A 19,466-nucleotide genomic window follows, 5' to 3' on the forward strand; every position below is an offset into this window, starting at 1 on the left:
GGAAACAAAAAAAAGAAGAAAGGAAAAAAAGAGTAACACCCGCCTGCCGTCCTGCAAAATAATTTTCAATATGGCCAGCCAATTCAGTCAGTTACGCTTTAAGCTATTTTTTAAGTAGCTTCTCTTGGCATCTAGCTTTCAAGACGGCAGATTTTAAAAGCCACTTTTTACACCGCAGTATAGTTATAATGTCTGGAAATAAAGATAAGAAATGTAATTGAATACTTCAGAAGGAACAAAGAAGGGGAACAAAATGACAACATGTAGACCCAGGAATATCCTTTTTATCAGAAGGAAAAAATAGGTTTGTTGCTTATCACTTTCTATACAGAGGGAGAGAATTGGCAGATTTTTCCTTGTACTTTTAGAATATCACAAAGCAAACGAAATAGAGAAATAACTTCTAGATATCACTCAGGATAGTGGGTTTTTTTTAAACAAAAATAATAAACTATTAATATGTAAAATAATCACAAAATATTAAGAATCTTTCCTTCCTTATCGTCCTTCAGGCATCAACTACAAAGGGTTAATGTCTTGCTCCTCCCGTCTAGGACAGAAGACAAATCATTAGTAAATCAGACTAATTAACTCTCCCTATAAAAGAGTGCACACCCACTAGGCAGACGTGTTTTTTTCTTTTGTCTAGGACAGTGAAGAGGCTCACACATACAGAGGCTCCTGCTGCTGTGACTTTCTAGTTAAGCGGCAGGGGTTCCAACCGTCCAGAAATTTCTGTAAAGTCTGTAAAAATAGGTTGCTTTTTTTCAGTGATTTTTTTTTTTAGGCTGATTGTACTTGACTATATTATTTTGGTGATAATTATCATCCTTTTACAGCTCACAGTAAATGTTGGTAATCAGTTATATTATGATATGTATATTGAGTTATAGACATGTATCTCTTATAATATTTATAATCCATTATGGTTTTCCAATTTGTCCATAAAAAATGTTGACTCTCTGTGATTTTGGGATATGTTGTCCAGAAAAAGTTAAATTCTGGTTGGCAACAAAGCTAAGCGGTGAAAGCATAACATTACAAACCTGGGAGTGCATGTAACCAGAGTTACATGCATGATATGATGTGTTAGGAGTGTTTTATAGAGCTACATGCATGATATAATGTGCTGGAAGTGTTTTCCAGATTTTATTTTTCCCCATCAGGTATTCCATGGAATGACTGAGCTGAGAGTTATCCTGGAGTGCTCCTGGTGAGCTTCTCATATGCAGCAAGTGTTCCCTGCAGAGTATCAATCATGTCCCTGTGAGAAGTGCTGGTTTAGCTGTTACAAGCACAGAGTTATTACCTGTAGGCAGTGTCTCGATCTCAGGAGGCAGCCATTTTGGAGCAGATCTCAATGAAGAAGTATAGCTCTGTACAGGGGCAAGATATTGCTGCAGCAGTGGAATCACAGCCGTTTTAAGGATCCTGGGAATTGGCCATAGGTAGCTGGTGATGTATGTGTGAGCGAATTAATATGTTACAGATACAGAACTTTGCAAAGAATCCATAAAGCTAATCATCGTATGTGCATCAACCGCGGACAGCCTGTTCCTTAAGACAATGTAGTAGATGTCTGCACCATTGGCCCTGAGCTGAAGGTTTCCAGAGCAGACATAGTGCAGAGGTTGGGGAATGGTTTAGATCTCAGCGGTCAAAACTAGAGATGAGTGAATCAAAGCTGACGAAGTGGAATTCGATTCGAATTTCAGGAAAAATTTGATTTGCAACAAATGCGAATTTCCTTGCGCTTCGTGGCAATGAAGCGCAATTTTCCTAAAATGGCAGCTACATGTGTGGGGACTGAGGACATGGGGATAGGGACTCTGAGAAGGCGGGATCACCCAGATTGACATGCCTGCATGCAGCCAATCACCAGCCAGCCTGCCCTATGATGTCACAGCCCTATAAATACGGCAGCCATTTTAGATTCTGCCATTTTCCAGCGTTCAGAGTGCAGGGACAGACGTGTGAAGGCGCTAGGGACAGCAAGTGGAAAAACGATTGTGGAAAAAAAAGAAAAAACGATTTATAAGTGCAGGGAAAGGATAGGAATCATTTCACAGCATCTTAGTGCAGGAAGAGACGTAATAGGGCGCTAGGGACATTGATAGGAAAGTGATTTACAAGTGCAGGGAACGATTATTTGGGAATCCAAATAGTCATTATACAGCTCTGTTATTCCAGCTTTTTGTTATTGGGCTGCAAGTGTTATGTTGAAAAGCCTTTAGTGGCTTATACTGTATCTTAGGATCTTATTCAGTACGAGAAGAAAAATATATTCTCAGTTCACTTCTGCAGTCATTTCTGTTGAAAGCATATAGGGGCGTATTTCTGTACAACAATAAAAATATATACACACTTGCACTTCATTCTAAGTTTTTCTGATCAAAGCGTATAGGGTCGTATTTCAGTACTACAAGATTAATATATACGCACTTCACTTTTTAAGTTTTTTCTGGTCAAAGCATACAGTGGCCTATTTCAGTCCAACAAGAAAAATATATCCTCAGTTCCCTTCTGCAGTTATTTCTGTTGAAAGCGTATAGGGCCTTATTACAGTAAAAAAAGAAAAATATATACGCACTTCACTGGTGCATTTATTTCTGCTGGAAGTGTTTACTGGTCTATTTCAGTACAAAAAGAAAAATATATTCTCAGTTCATGTTGGCAGTTATATGTGTTGAAAGCATGGCTGGGAGTCAGCAGTGTGACAGCAGTGGGAGGTTGGGAGCCAAACGTGCCTTGGGTAGAGCACCTGCTTCACAGCAGCCTACCTACCTAGGAAGTTGTGGTGCAGGGGCTCACGGAAGTAGCGGCGGCAGCAGTCAGTGCGGCGGTTATATGTGTTATTTTGTATTTCAGTACAAAAAGAAAATTACATTCTCAGTTTACGTCGGCGGCGGTTATATGTGTTGAAAGCGTTTAGTGGCCTATTTCAGTACAAACAGAAAAATACATTCTCAGTTCACGTTGGCGGTAGTGATGAGCAAGCACCAAAGTATTCGGTGTTTGGCCCAAACACATTGCTATATTCGTGTGCTCGGCCGAGCACCCGAGTATAATGAAAGTCAATGGGAGACAACCAGGCACCCCCTGCTCTGAAGGGTGTCTGGTTCATAATAAAAGGTTAGAAATTGATGCAAACCCCATCAAAATGGTTTGGAAACAGCATTATGAGGATGGCTGGATGCATCTTAGACTCCTATTACATACGACATACAATAGACAACCACACAAAAGCTATATGCCAAAAGCCAGGTATGTGCCCAATCTATCCATGAGACAGATAACAGCCAGAATACCTTACGATGGCAGCCTTGTGCACTATCAGTCAGATGAGAGCTGGTGTGGAATATCTCTTAGTGCACAAGGCTGCCATTGTAAGGAATGCTGGCTGTTATCTGTCTCATGGATAGATTAGGCACATACCTGGGATCATCCGGCATCCCAGGAGCTGCTGTCAGAAGCAGCGGTTCATTTCTGAGACGTTTGTATAGTGGGGGGGGGGGAGAGGATCAGAACACCCTCCATCTCTGTGCTCCATTATATGCGCTAAAATATTTTGTGACTTATTTTGGTGTAAAAACTAATTTTGTTCAGCGCTGCAGTTTTATGCGGTAAAATCTTTAGTGACGTATTTCAGTGGAAAAACAAATCTTATTCAGGGAGATTCTGAAGATGTTTGTTTCTTATTGATGGCGTACCTTCATTTATCTTCAACATTAAAAGCTGTGCAGACTGAACTTTAAATGGTTGTATCTAGAGAGCATGAGCCCAAAAAGGATGGATTTAAAAAATATCCACTAGGGTGTTGCCTGATCATCCTATATTAAAGGGATGTATGGCAGGAGTGTGGTCCCAGCCATATAGGGAACATGATGTGGGAGATAGATTATAGCAGTGTATGTTACAGATCCTGCAATCTCAGCGGGAAAATGCCCCCAACCCCCTTCCCCCAAGCTAAATATCCCAGTGGCCAGTCTGGCTAGGAAAACTTTTTTTCTGGCAGTATGTTATTCCCTGTTTAGGGACCCTATGGACAGGAAGAATGATTCCATGATGAAACATAGTTATTCCTTGGCTATGGCAGAGTGCAAAGCAGTTTTGGCTTCAATTGTCTGGGGACATAAAGGTTATCTTCTCCAGGAAGGTTTTATTAGTCACTTACTAAGATTTGGGGTCCATTTACACAACCATATCCATTTTTGCAGACCACAAATTGCAGATCTGCAAAACACAGATGCCAGCAGTGTGCATTCTGCATTTGCAGATCGGAACATCTTTCCCTATGATGGAAATGCCTATTCATGTCTGAAAAACAGACAAGATTAGGACATTTTATTTGTGGGGCCATGGAACAGAAGTGTGGATGTTGATGGCACACTATGTGCTGTGCAGATCTTCTGGTCCCATTTGAAATAAATGAGTCCACATCGGATCCACAAAATGGGATACAGCTGCCAAAATAAAAAAATACTTCAGTGTGACTGGGCCCTAAATGTGCCTCTGAGTTTCATGTGATCCCCATAGACAGTCTCAGAGTGCAGAGGGACATTCTGGTTAAGCATCATTTGTTCCTTACCATTTTATCTAGGATGTTTTGTCCCCAAATTAATACTATTTAGAGTCAATATTTATTACAAAGCGGTCTCATTTCTGCAATATACCGTATTTTTTGCCCTATAAGACACACCGGCCCATAAGACGCACCTAGGTTTTTAAGGAGGAAAATAAGAAAAAATATATTTTTAACCAAAAGGTGTGCTTTTGGTGGGTTTTGAACTAATGGTGGTCTGTGCATGACACTACTATGGGGGATCTGTGGATGGCACTGTTATGGGGGGGTGATCTGTGGGTGGAACTGTTATGGGGGTGATCTGTGGATGGCACTGTTATGGGGGGTGATCTGTGGATGGCACTGTTATGGGGGGATCTGTGGATGGCACTGTTATGGGGGGTGGATCTGTGGATGGCACTGTTATGGGGGGTGATCTGTGGGTGGCACTGTTATGGGGGGTGATCTGTGGATGGCACTGTTATGGGGGGGATCTGTGGATGGCACTGTTATGGGGGGTGGATCTGTGGATGGCACTGTTATGGGGGGTGGATCTGTGGATGGCACTGCTATATATGTGTCTCCCACAGATTCCCCACCCCATAACAGTGCCATCCACATATTCCCCACCCCATAATAGTGGCATCCACAGATCACCCCCCCATAACAGTGCCATCCACAGATCACCCCCCCCATAACAGTGCTATCCACAGATCTCCCCCCCATAACAGTACCATCCACATATCCCCCACCCCATAATAGTGGCATCCACAGATGCCCTAATATACGGGAGCTAAACCTGTGGGAGGGGCCGGTGTCATGCAAATGGGGCTGGGGATCGGAACTTCAATGAAAGCTACTATTATAAAATGTTTAGGCAATAAAGCAGTGAGTGAGCGGTGGGGCCGGAGTACTGTGACTGCACCGGCCCCGCCACATTTGCATGACACTGGCCCCTCCTCTCTCCCCCGTCCAGCTGATACATCGCAGTCTGCTATGCTGCCGCATCGCAGACTGCGATGTAAAATGGCAGCATTCGCCCCATAAGACGCTGGGGCATTTCCCCCCCACTTTTGGGGGGGGAAAGTGCGTCTTATGGGGCGAAAAATACGGTACCTCTAGAATCATTCTTGTCATTATCATTACAAAGATAACCTAAGAGGGGTTCAGAGGGGACAGATACAGGAGATTTATTTCTAAGTGCTCAGGCTCTACAAGCACTAGAAAGTAGAAGTTTGAAACAGGAAAACATCAAATTTAGGATGCTAGGCTTCCTGTGGAGCAAGATTACTAAACCTTTTCTCATATTGTCCAAAGATTACGTCAGATGTCTAGATAAAATCTTGCATTCAGAAAGGTTACTGCCTCAGGTTAAGCAAATTGCCCCTAAGGCAAATAAGAGTCAACCCTTCACAATGCCTCATATGGTTGTTGTTTAAGGACTTCACATAAAAATCTTGACCACAAACCACACAGTACCCCATAGTTGCAATAAACATAAGACAGGGGAATGTCTAGCCAAACATGCTGGACACCAAACACCACTAGACATGAAACACCAAACTAAACATACCAACACCCTGAACATAACCCACTCCATAGAAATAAGGACAGGAAGGGAAGGAGACACCGGGATAACATTGATGACCACAAGGGTGGCCCTCACTGGAAGATGGAACACCCTGGACTGGAGCAGAGCACAACTGACTCCAGCCAGGAAACCACAGAAGAAATAAGCCAAGTGACCACACCCAGTAAGGGAGTTAACCCTTACAGCACCAGACAGAGGGAGGCTACAACTTAAAGGGGAAGTGCACACACAAGCATGCCAAACACGTAACCACCGGCAACAGCATGCATGGCAACCATGTCACGGCAATCACCCAGAAGGCCGAGACACTGCCACCGCATGCTCTCACAGCAACACGTTGCTGCGGGCAACCGCAAGTGTGGCAACAGTGTCACAGCGCAAACCAAAGGCCGTGACATATGTATGGACAGCAGAGAAATCTATCACATGCACAGTTATTTTCCTGGCATACACTATAACCTACACTATCTAACACTAACTATCTGGATTATATATTTCAGCTAACTAACTCTATAACCTACACTTCACCCTGCACTGGACCCTATCAGCTATTCAGCTACACAATTCCCTATTACTATCTAACACTAACTATAGGGAATATTTATATGCGATTTGGAATGTAATTTGAAAAAGCGCAGCACAGTATTCAAGCTCCTCTCTCTCTCACATGAAACTCCACAAAGTGGGCCTGCTGGGGAGTGTCTTAATTTATATAGTGAAGGGGTAGGTAACTTTTCTATTGGTTGCTAGGGATGTTGCTAAGCTGTGACAAAGCCTTCTCATTGGCCCACAAGCTAGAAGAAGGGAGGGATGATCACATGATGTGTACTGTGTACAAAAAAAAAATAAGAATATTTGTCATTACGAATATATAGCACTATATTCTAAATATTCGCAAATTCTCGAAGTGCCGATATTCGCAATAAAAATTTGTAATACGAATATTCGCGCTCAACATTACTGCTCAGTTGGTTCTGCTTTTTTCAAGCCTCAGTTAGCACGTCACTTGCCACATGAAGTATTACCACTCTGCTTGGTCACTGCAGAAGGAGATTTGCTGCTTGTTGGTCCCAATGCTACAAAAGCATCAGCTGGGTCACTGCTCCCTGCAAGGCTGCTCACATGTACTGTAGATAAACTGAAAAAGAACTGAATTTGTTAACTCAGTAGCCTGATGGAACTAAAGCTCCTTGATTAGATCATAAAATGCATCTAGTATATTTTAAAAGAAAAATAAAGAAAAAAATATTTTATAAAAAAAAAGTTAAAATAAAGTAAAAAAAAAAAAAGAAACAAGGTAATTAACACCATTTTAGAGATGCATGTATTTTGCCTCCACCTTCTTCACCCCTCTCCAGAGAACAAAACTGACTCATTCTTATTAATGTTGTGCTAGGTTTAGAGGTAACCTGTACTTTTGGGGCTATTAACCACCTCAGCCCCCAGTGCTTAAACACCCTGAAAGACCAGGCCACTTTTTACACTTCTGACCTACACTACTTTCACCGTTTATTGCTCGGTCATGCAACTTACCACCCAAATGAATTTTACCTCCTTTTCTTCTCACTAATAGAGCTTTCATTTGGTGGTATTTCATTGCTGCTGACATTTTTACTTTTTTTGTTATTAATCGAAATTTAACGATTTTTTTGCAAAAAAATGACATTTTTCACTTTCAGTAGTAAAATTTTGCAAAAAAAAACGACATCCATATAGAAATTTTGCTCTAAATTTATAGTTCTACATGTCTTTGATAAAAAAAAAATGTTTGGGTAAAAAAAAAATGGTTTGGGTAAAAGTTATAGCGTTTACAAACTATGGTACAAAAATGTGAATTTCCGCTTTTTGAAGCAGCTCTGACTTTCTGAGCACCTGTCATGTTTCCTGAGGTTCTACAATGCCCAGACAGTACAAACACCCCACAAATGACCCCATTTCTGAAAGTACACACCCTAAGGTATTCGCTGATGGGCATAGTGAGTTCATAGAACTTTTTATTTTTTGTCACAAGTTAGCGGAAAATTATGATTTTTTTTTTTTTTTTTTTTTTCTTACAAAGTCTCATATTCCACTAACTTGTGACAAAAAATAAAAAGTTTTATGAACTCACTATGCCCATCAGCGAATACCTTGGGGTCTCTTCTTTCCAAAATGGGGTCACTTGTGGGGTAGTTATACTGCCCTGGCATTCTAGGGGCCCAAATGTGTGGTAAGGAGTTTGAAATCAAATTCTGTAAAAAATGACCTGTGAAATCCGAAAGGTGCTCTTTGGAATATGGGCCCCTTTGCCCACCTAGGCTGCAAAAAAGTGTCACACATCTGGTATCTCCGTACTCAGGAGAAGGTGGGGAATGTGTTTTGGGGTGTCATTTTATATATACCCATGCTGGGTGAGAGAAATATCTTGGCAAAAGACAACTTTTCCCATTTTTTTATACAAAGTTGTCATTTGACCAAGATATTTATCTCACCCAGCATGGGTATATGTAAAAAGACACCCCAAAACACATTCCTCAACTTCTCCTGAGTACGGGGATACCAGATGTGTGACACTTTTTTGCAGCCTAGGTGGGCAAAGGGGCCCATATTCCAAAGAGCACCTTTCGGATTTCACTCCTCATTTTTTCCTGAATTTGATTTCAAACTCCTTACCACACATTTGGGCCCCTAGAATACCAGGGCAGTATAACTACCCCACAAGTGACCCCATTTTGGAAAGAAGACACCCCAAGGTATTCCGTGAGGGGCATGGCGAGTTCCTAGAATTTTTTATTTTTTGTCACAAGTTAGTGGAAAATGATGATTTGTTTTTTAATTTTTTTTTTCATACAAAGTCTCATATTCCACAAACTTGTGACAAAAAATAAAAACTTCCATGAACTCACTATGCCCATCAGCGAATACCTTGGGGTCTCTTCTTTCCAAAATGGGGTCACTTGTGGGGTAGTTATACTGCCCTGGCATTCTAGGGGCCCAAATGTGTGGTAAGTAGGTAAATGACCTGTGAAATCCGAAAGGTGCTCTTTGGAATGTGGGCCCCTTTGCCCACCTAGGCTGCAAAAAAGTGTCACACATCTGGTATCTCTGTATTCAGGAGAAGTTGAGGAATGTGTTTTGGGGTGTCTTTTTACATATACCCATGCTGGGTGAGATAAATATCTTGGTCAAATGCCAACTTTGTATAAAAAAAATGGGAAAAGTTGTCTTTTGCCAAGATATTTCTCTCACCCAGCATGGGTATATGTAAAATGACACCCCAAAACACATTCCCCAACTTCTCCCGATTACGGAGATACCAGATGTGTGACACTTTTTTGCAGCCTAGGTGGGCAAAGGGGCCCATATTCAAAAGAGCACCTTTCGGATTTCACAGGTCATTTTTTACAGAATTTGATTTCAAACTCCTTACCACACATTTGGGCCCCTAGAATGCCAGGGCAGTATAACTACCCCACAAGTGACCCCATTTTGGAAAGAAGAGACCCCAAGGTATTCGCTGATGGGCATAGTGAGTTCATGGAACTTTTTATTTTTTGTCACAAGTTAGTGGAATATGAGACTTTGTATGAAAAAAAAAATAAAAAAAAAAATAAGCATTTTCCACTAACTTGTGACAAAAAATAAAAAATTCTAGGAACTCGCCATGCCCCTCACGGAATACCTTGGGGTGTCTTCTTTCCAAAATGGGGTCACTTGTGGGGTAGTTATACTGCCCTGGCATTTTCCAGGGGCCCTAATGTGTGGTAAGTAGGTAAATGACCTGTGAAATCCTAAAGGTGCTCTTTGGAATATGGGCCCCTTTGCCCACCTAGGCTGCAAAAAAGTGTCACACATGTGGTATCGCCGTATTCAGGAGAAGTTGGGGAATGTGTTTTGGGGTGTCATTTTACATATACCCTTGCTGGGTGAGAGAAATATCTTGGCAAAAGACAACTTTTCCCATTTTTTTATACAAAGTTGGCATTTGACCAAGATATTTCTCTCACCCAGCATGGGTATATGTAAAATGACACCCCAAAACACATTCCCCAACTTCTCCTGAGTACGGCGATACCAGATGTGTGACACTTTTTTGCAGCCTAGATGCGCAAAGGTGCCCAAATTCCTTTTAGGAGGGCATTTTTAGACATTTGGATACCAGACTTCTTCTCACGCTTTGGGGCCCCTAGAATGCCAGAGCAGTATAAATACCCCACATGTGACCCCATTTTGGAAAGAAGACACCCCAAGGTATTCAATGAGGGGCATGGCGAGTTCATAGAAATTTTTTTTTTTTGGCACAAGTTAGCGGAAATTGATATTTTTAATTTTTTTCTCACAAAGTCTCCCGTTCCGCTAACTTGGGACAAAAAATTCAATCTTTCATGGACTCAATATGCCCCTCACGGAATACCTGGGGGTGTCTTCTTTCCGAAATGGGGTCACATGTGGGGTATTTATACTGCCCTGGCATTCTAGGGGCCCTAAAGCGTGAGAAGAAGTCTGAAATATAAATGTCTAAAAAATTTTACGCATTTGGATTCCGTGAGGGGTATGGTGAGTTCATGTGAGATTTTATTTTTTGACACAAGTTAGTGGAATATGAGACTTTGTAAGAAAAAAAAAAAAAAATTCTGCTAACTTGGGCCAAAAAAATATCTGAATGGAGCCTTACAGAGGGGGGGATCAATGACAGGGGGGTGATCAATGACAGGGGGGGTGATCAATGACAGGGGGGTTGATCAATGACAGGGGGGTGATCAGGGAGTCTATATGGGGTGATCACCACAGTCATTGATCATGCCCCTGTAAGGCTTCATTCAGACGTCCGGATGCGTTTTGCGGATCCGATCCATCTATCAGTGCATCCGTAAAAATCATGCGGACATCTGAATGGAGCTTTACAGGGGGGTAATCAATGACAGGGGGGTGATCAGGGAGTCTATATGGGGTGATCACCACAGTCATTGATCATGCCCCTGTAAGGCTTCATTCAGACGTCCGGATGCGTTTTGCGGATCGGATCCATCTATCAGTGCATCCGTAAAAATCATGCGGACATCTGAATGGAGCTTTACAGGGGGGTGATCAATGACAGGGGGGTGATCAGGGAGTCTATATGGGGTGATCACCACAGTCATTGATCATGCCCCTGTAAGGCTTCATTCAGACGTCCGGATGCGTTTTGCGGATCGGATCCATCTATCAGTGCATCCGTAAAAATCATGCGGACATCTGAATGGAGCTTTACAGGGGGGTGATCAATGACAGGGGGGTGATCAGGGAGTCTATATGGGGTGATCACCACAGTCATTGATCATGCCCCTGTAAGGCTTCATTCAGACGTCCGGATGCGTTTTGCGGATCGGATCCATCTATCAGTGCATCCGTAAAAATCATGCGGACATCTGAATGGAGCTTTACAGGGGGGTGATCAGGGAGTCTATATGGGGTGATCACCACAGTCATTGATCACGCCCCTGTAAGGCTTCATTCAGACGTCCGGATGCGTTTTGAGGATCGGATCCATCTATCAGTGCATCCGTAAAAATCATGCGGACGTCTGAATGGAGCTTTACAGGGGGTTGATCAATGACAGGGGTGTAATCAATGACAGGGGGGGTGATCAGGGAGTCTATATGGGGTGATAACCACAGTCATTGATCACGCCCCTGTAAGGCTTCATTCAGACGTCCGGATGCGTTTTGCGGATCTGATCCATCTATCAGTGGATCCGTAAAAATCATGCGGACATCTGAATGGAGCTTTACAGGGGGGTAATCAATGACAGGGGGGTGATCAATGACAGGGGGGTGATCAGGGAGTCTATATGGGGTGATCAGGGGTGATCAGGGGCTAATAAGGGGTTAATAAGTGACGGGGGGGGGGTGTAGTGTAGTGTAGTGGTGCTTGGTGGGACTTTACTGAGCTACCTGTGTCCTCTGGTGGTCGATCCAAACAAAGGGGACCACCAGAGGACCAGGTAGCAGGTATATTAGACGCTGTTATCAAAACAGCGTCTAATATACCTGTTAGGGGTTAAAAAAAACACATCTCCAGCCTGCCAGCGAACGATCGCCGCTGGCAGGCTGGAGATCAACTCTCTTACCTTCCGTTCCTGTGAGCGCGCGCGCCTGTGTGCGCGCGTTCACAGGAAATCTCGCCCATCGCGAGATGACGCATATATGCGTGACTCTGCGCAGGGCTGCCACCTCCGGAACGCGATCCTGCGTTAGGCGGTCCGGAGGTGGTTAAACCATTAGCATATTTTATGCAGCTGGGTTTTAGCTTTCTAAAGATGCCCCTGTCACAAATGGCTGTTTTAGAATTAGGTTTTAATTAACTCCAAGCGAATCTAAGCTATGAGGCCGGCAACTTCAAACACATGTGCATTATGCAGATGAAGCCGAGGGCAGCACACCTCACTTCACCAGGCCTGATATGCCAAATGCTTCACAAACAAAGAGAAAATCTGTTGCAAAGTAGACAGGATGCAGTTCCTAGATGACAGTGTAATGCCCCACAGTGGCATTACCACCTTTTTGCGCCCCCACTATCTTTTAAGGGTGATCCTGTGTCATCTTAAATATTTACTTCCATGTCCTGAACAATGTATAGTTATATTTCCCTGTAATGTTATGTTAAAGTGTAATGTGCCTGGTTCACCAGCAGATGGCGGCAATAATAGCAGAGTTAGTTTTCCTAGAGTGGAGCCTTCTATCCATTCTAGCCCACTCTAGAGAGTGAGGAGTTTAGTTAGTGTAAGTCAGTCTAGTCTACCCCCTGCTTGGGGAAGGCAGCAGGCCCTTGCAGAGCTGAAAGAGTGTAGCAGTGCTGATTGTGTTTGCCTGCCAAAAGTAATGCCAAAACCTGCTGATAACCAAGATAAAGTTGGAAGATTGTTTCTTGATGAAAGTTTATTCAAGTAAAGCTGTTAACTACTTCAATACCAGTCTGGACTCAATTTATTCAGCAAATCCCCCAACTGTTAACCCTATTATCACTGCTTCTAACGACCACGCTTAGGAGCACCATGAAAAGTGCAAAGCCGCATCTAAAGGGAGACTGTAGGCAGCCCTTACACCACTCTGGCATTTCTACACGTGGGTTCCACCATCACCTTCTACATAGGGCGACTTAGTCCCTCGTTGCTGAAATGCAACTGGCGTCAAGACAAAAACTCTAAAAACTCACATAACACGTTTAGAAGCGATCCCTAGCGTGGGACCGGCCCGCTGTAACAGCACTAAAGGTCCATACTGTTGTATTGATACAGAGCTGTCAATCATATAAACAGTAGATGAAGGACTACTTTAGTGATTTACAGCATTTTCCGGTCCTTGACATCACGTTCAACATTGTCAGACCTAGAACCAGGTCACATCCAGGTCAATGTCCACATCCTGCCTGGTGCTATTTTAGCCAGTTAGGATGTAACATAGTAACATAGTACATAAGGCCGAAAAAAGACATTTGTCCATCCAGTTCGGCCTGTTATCCAGCAAGTTGATTCAGAGGAAGGCAAAAAACCCTGTGAGGTAGAAGCCAATTTTCTCCACTTTAGGGGAATAAAAAATTCCTTCCCGACTCCAATCAGGCAATCAGAATAACTCCCTGGATCAACGACCCCTCTCTAGTAGCTATAGCCTGTAATATTATTAAGCTCCAGAAATACGTCCAGGCCCCTCTTGAATTCCTTTATTGTACTCCCCATCACCACCTCCTCAGGCAGAGAGTTCCATAGTCTCACTGCTCTTACCGTAAAGAATGTAGACCAAAATAACAATGGAAATTTGGATCCAAACACTGTCCCTGTGAAAAAAAAAAGAAGCTTAACTATCACAAAGGCCCCTTTATTTAGGCCAACAATCTGGCCAATTATCAGAAATGAGCATTCACAGGAATTTGCATACCCTATAATTGACTTGTGTATAGGTGGCACTGATGAATGAGTTTGTTCATTGGATTAAAGCACTGTTGATGCAGACACCAAACTTGTAGTTTCTGGACAGCAGATTGTGCTGTGTTAACAGGGATCTGCTGCCAAGAATCAATGAATCTTTGTGGAGATGAGCAATCACAGTAGCCATCAATTGTCCTCATACAGAAAAGATAATTGCTGATGATAAGGTAATTACCATATTTTTTGACCTATAAGATGCACCTTTTTCCCCCAAAAGTGGGGGGAAAATGGCAGTGCATCTTATGAGGTAAATACTAATGGGACTTTCATTATGGAATCAGTCATTAATAAAGCAGGACAGTGTAGTGGTGAATACAGCGATCACTGGGAGGGCTCTGTACTCACCACTCCCCAGTCTTTGTCTGCTGGCGCGGCAAGTTGCGCTGTGACCTGAACACATCATGAGGACGTTGGTGCGCTCTGTGGCCTTACGGTGTGTGACGTCGGGTCACAGCACAAATCAGCAGGAAGAGGATCTCCTGGGTGGCAGTGGTGGCATTTGGAGCAGGAGAGGTGAGTTGATATATTTATTTTTGTCTGATCTGAAGTCTGAGACACACTGGGGGTCTGAGATCTGAAAATCACTGGTGGTCTGATTGAGGGTCTCATTAACACTAAGGGTCTGATTAGGGGTCTGATCTAAAGTCTGATTAACATTGAGGGTCTGATCTGAGGTCTGCTGAAATTTATTTATTTTTTCTTATTTTCTCACATAGTGGCCCACTATTGTATTTAAGCCTGGGCCCATCAGATGATCTTCTGATACTGGTGGAATCAGTATAAGAAATATATTATTAATATATCCAAACAGAATCACCTAATGTTATAGGGTGACTAGCCCCCCCAAAAGTATGTTTAACGAGGGGCCGGCGACGCTTGCTTCCTTCGCAGCGCCGCCGGCGCCCTGCGCATGGAGAGGGGCAAGGGCGCAGCCTGCGTCTATGGCAGCAGGCGAGCAGCAGGAGAGCTGAGCACCGATAATGATGCTCGGCTGTGTTGGGCTGTGTATTGTGAGTCACGTGATGCTGGCCACGTCATGTGACTCACCAGTCAGGGCTATTTAAACAGGCAGCCTGATTAAACAGGTTGCCTGTGATTGGTCTTCCTTCCTTCACTAGCGTATTCTGTATTGTGACCTTGTGTGTTTTGATCTTTTCTTTCTGACCTCGACTTTAAATCCTCCCTGGTATTGACGATACCTCCTGGCTTCTGACCTCAGCTTTGTTTGTGACCTCAACCTTGCGTCCTCCTTTTGTATTTATGTGACCTCCTGGCTACTGACCTTGGCTCGTAATTACCTTGTTGTATTTTTTTACCCCCCTGTGCCTGCCTGTCACTTTGTTTGTTGTTTTCTCCCGTATTGTATTATTACCTTCAAGGCCCTTCACGTACTCAGTTTAGGGACCGCCGTCTAGTTGTACCCTGTCGCCTAGGGTGGATCGTGCAAGTAGGCAGGGACAGAGGTGTGGGTGGAGCTTAGGGCTGCACACACTCCATCCCACCGTGACAGAATCACAGGCCATACCAAATACCATGGAACCTATGCAATTCCTCACAGATCAGGTACACAGTCTTGCTCAAATAGTGCAGGAGTTGGGAGAGAGGCTACAGCAGCAGGAGTTGAGTCAGGCTCCACCTATTGAGGCTTCCTCCATCCAAAATATTGAGCCCCATGTTAAATTGTCTGACCTTTTTTCAGGAGATCGTAAATATTTTTTGGCGTTTAAGGAGAGCTGTAAGCTTTATTTTTATTTACTCCCTAATTCTTCAGGCTCCGATCAGCAAAGAGTAGGCATTATTATATCTTTGCTGCAGGGGGACCCACAAGAATGGGCTTACTACCTCCCCATGGACTCTCCTTGCCTCGGCTCTGTTGAAACGTTTTTTAAAACTTTGGGTGTATTGTATGACGAACCCTATAAATTGACTGTGGCAGAGTCTCAGTTAAAATCTCTTAGACAGGGGGACAGACCGGTGGAGGAATACTGTGCCCAAGTGGTGTGTTTCCTCTGGCTGGAATGATCCAGTGCTGAAGTGTCAGTTTAGGTCAGGACTCTCTGAAAAATTAAAAGACATGTTGGTCAGTTATCCTTCCCCTGACACCTTAGAACAGATGATGACGTTGGCTGTTAGACTGGATCAACGTTTTAGGGAAAGACAACAGGAACTACTGACATTTCCAGTAAGTTGGAGAATCCTTCAGAAGAACCCATGCAACTCGGAATTACTAGAAGGGATCAAAGACGCCAAAAGGGTGCCTGCTTTTACTGCGGAGAATCCGACCACTGGGTACGACAATGCCCTAAGATTTCTCCCTCCAGAAGATCTTCAAGGCCGGATGTCCTGAAGGATAAGGTACTCCCAGAAGTAGCAAAAAAGAAAATATTAGTGCCGGTGATTGTTTCTTTGGGGTCCTGTAAGGTTTCTGGGGAGGCGTTTATTGATTCAGGATCCGCCTCTAATTTCATTGATCATGATTTTGCAATTTCCATCGGGTTACCCATATTATCTCTTCCTAACCCTATCCACATTGTTGCCATCGACTCTACTCCTTTAGTGGGCGGTACTGTAGAATTTTGTACTCCGGATGTAACCTTGACTGTGGGGGTTTGCCATACTAAGATCCGTTCGTTCTTGATATCAAAAAATGTACCCGTTGAGATATTTTTGGGCATGCCTTGGCTCCAGTTTCATAACCCAGTTATTAACTGGACCACGGGTGAAGTAGAGAAATGGGGACCTAAATGTAACTCGTATTGTTTAACTGTTATTCAGGCTGGAATCACTGCAGAGTCTAAAACTCTTCACCCATACATTAGTGACTTTTTTCTATGTCCAAGGCTGAGTGCCTTCCTTCTCATAGACCATTCGATTGTGCCATAGATCTTGTTCAAGGATCCATATATCCTAAGGGTCATATTTATAACTTGTCAAGCCCTGAACGAATATCTATGAGGGATTATTTGAAGGAAAGCTTACAAAATGGTCATATTAGACCCTCGGTGTTACCTATGGGGGCAGGATTTTTCTTCGTTGAGAAAAAAGATGGGGGTTTGAGACCTTGTATTGATTACAGAGAGTTAAACAAAATTACTATCAAAATCAGTACTCCTTGCCGTTGATTCCAGACCTATTTAATAAGGTTCTTGGAGCTCACTGGTTCACTAAGCTTGATCTCAGGGGAGCATACAATCTTATTCGAGTTAAGCATGGATATGAGTTTGGTCTCAGTAACGCTCCTGCAGTTTTCCAGAATTTTGTTAATTACATTTTCAGACAATTTATTGGTAAATTTATTATTGTTTATTTGGACGATATTCTGATTTATTCACCTGACTGGTATTCTCACATTATCCACACTAGACAGGTATTGGAGTTTCTTCGTAAGAATAAACTATTCGCGAAAGGTGAAAAATGTGTTTTTGTTTTTAGGATATATTCTCACACCCCAGTCCTTTAAGATGGATCCAGGGAAGGCACAGGCTATCCAGGAATGGGTGAGACCCTCCTCTCTTAAAGCATTGCAACGCTTTTTGGGCTTCTCTAATTATTATCGAAAAAATGTATTACAATTTTTTCGGTTATTGCTAAACCTCTCACCGACCTAACCAGGAAGGGGGCAGATTTAGTAAATTGGTCACCAGAGGCCATAAAGGCTTTCGAAACACTTAAGAAATGTTTTGTTAATGCCCTAATATTGGTTCAACTTGATCAATAGAGGCCTTTCATAGTCAAGGTTGATGCTTCCGAGGATGGGGTAGGAGCAGTACTCTCCCAGGGGTCATCAAACCTCACTAATCTAAGACCCTGTGCATTCTTTTCTCATAAGTTCTCTTCCACTGAGAGAAATTACGATATTGGGAACCGGGAGTTACTTGCTTTTAAATGGGCCTTTGAGGAATGGTGCCATTTTGTGGAGGGGGCCCAACATTGTGTTACTGTTCTGATTGATCATAAGAATTTATTGTTTTTAGAATCTGCTAAACCTTTTAATCCCAGACAAGCGAGGTGGGCATTGTTCTTTACACGTTTTAACTTTCGTATTACTTTCAGGCCAGGAAGTAAAAATGTTAATGCAGATGCTCTATCCCAAAGTTTTTGTGCTTTTCAACCTCCTGATACTCCTCCAGAACCAATATTACCAGCAGGCATCATTATGGCTTCGGTCTCCTCCGATCTAACGACCGAAATAACTGCGGGACAACATTTGGCTCCGGTACAATCCCCTGCAGATAAATTGTTTGTCTCTGGCCATTTACATCTCTGACTGTTGGGTGAGTGCCATAATTCCGTGTTTAGTGGACATCTGGGTATCAATGCCACCAATATTTGCAATATTCGGTTCACTGGAAGGGTTTTGGTCCTGAGGAGAGGTCTTGGGTACCAGCTAGTAAGATGCATGCTAAGAGGTTGGTGAAGAAATTCCATCTAGCTTACCTGGAGAAACCAAATCCAGTGATTATGGGTCCGGTGGCCCCTCGTGGAAGGGGGGGTACTGTAACGAGGGGCCGGCGACGCGTGCTTCCTTTCCAGCACCGCCGGTACCCTGCGCATGAAGAGGGGCGAGGACGCAGCCTGCGTCCTCGTCTCCATGGTAGCAGGCAAGCAGCAGGAGAGCTGAGCGCCGATAATGATGATCGGTGCTCGGCTGTGTTGGGCTGTGTATTGTGAATCACGTGGCGCTGGCCACGTCATGTGACTCACCAGCCAGGGCTATTTAAACAGGCAGCCTGATGCCACAGGTTGCCTGTGATTGGTCTTACTTCCTTCATTAGCGTATTCTGTATTGTGACCTTGTGTGTTTTGACCTCGGCTTTGCTTTCTGACCTCGACTTTGATTCCTCCCTGGTTTTGACATTACCTCCTGGCTTCTGACCTCAGCTTTGTTTGTGACCTCGACCTTGCGTCCTCCTTTTGTATTTATGTGACCTCCTGGCTACTGACCTCGGCTCGTATTTACCTTGTATTTTTTACCCCCCTGTGCCTGCCTGTCACTTTGTTTGTTGTTTTCTCCCATATTGTATTATTACCTTTAAGGCCCTGCACGTACTCAGTTTAGGGACCGCCGTCTAGTTGTACCCCGTTGCCTAGGGCGGATCGTGTAAGTAGGCAGGGGCAGATGTGTGGGTGGAGCTTAGGGCTGCGCACACTCCATCCCACCGTGACAGTATGGTATTAGAACACAGATCTATGGAGCTTGTTTAATGTGTAATTTCCTAAGATTTATGTTTGTCAGGCTTCATAAGAAATGATTTATGACTGCAAGTTTTATATCTTTACTACTGAGGCAGTTGCTCATCTGTGTGCGCCGCTCACTCACATCTACATAGGAAGAGGTAATTTGAATGTAGCTGACTAAATTGCTACAAGGT

General features: G+C 43.4%; 1 long non-coding RNA gene across 1 annotated transcript; it reads right to left on the reverse strand.

The window, feature by feature from the left end:
- Window positions 1-521: 521 nt before the first annotated feature.
- On the reverse strand, window positions 522-18,869 carry LOC120999998. The gene is made up of 3 exons (XR_005778721.1): window positions 18,858-18,869; window positions 16,304-16,311; window positions 522-638 (listed from the first exon to the last, which is right to left on the reverse strand). It is a non-coding gene; the product is annotated as an uncharacterized LOC120999998 (long non-coding RNA).
- Between the last annotated feature and the right edge of the window lie 597 nt (window positions 18,870-19,466).

Source organism: Bufo bufo, chromosome 4 (assembly GCF_905171765.1).
Source record: "Bufo bufo chromosome 4, aBufBuf1.1, whole genome shotgun sequence".
Lineage (NCBI taxonomy): Eukaryota > Metazoa > Chordata > Amphibia > Anura > Bufonidae > Bufo > Bufo bufo.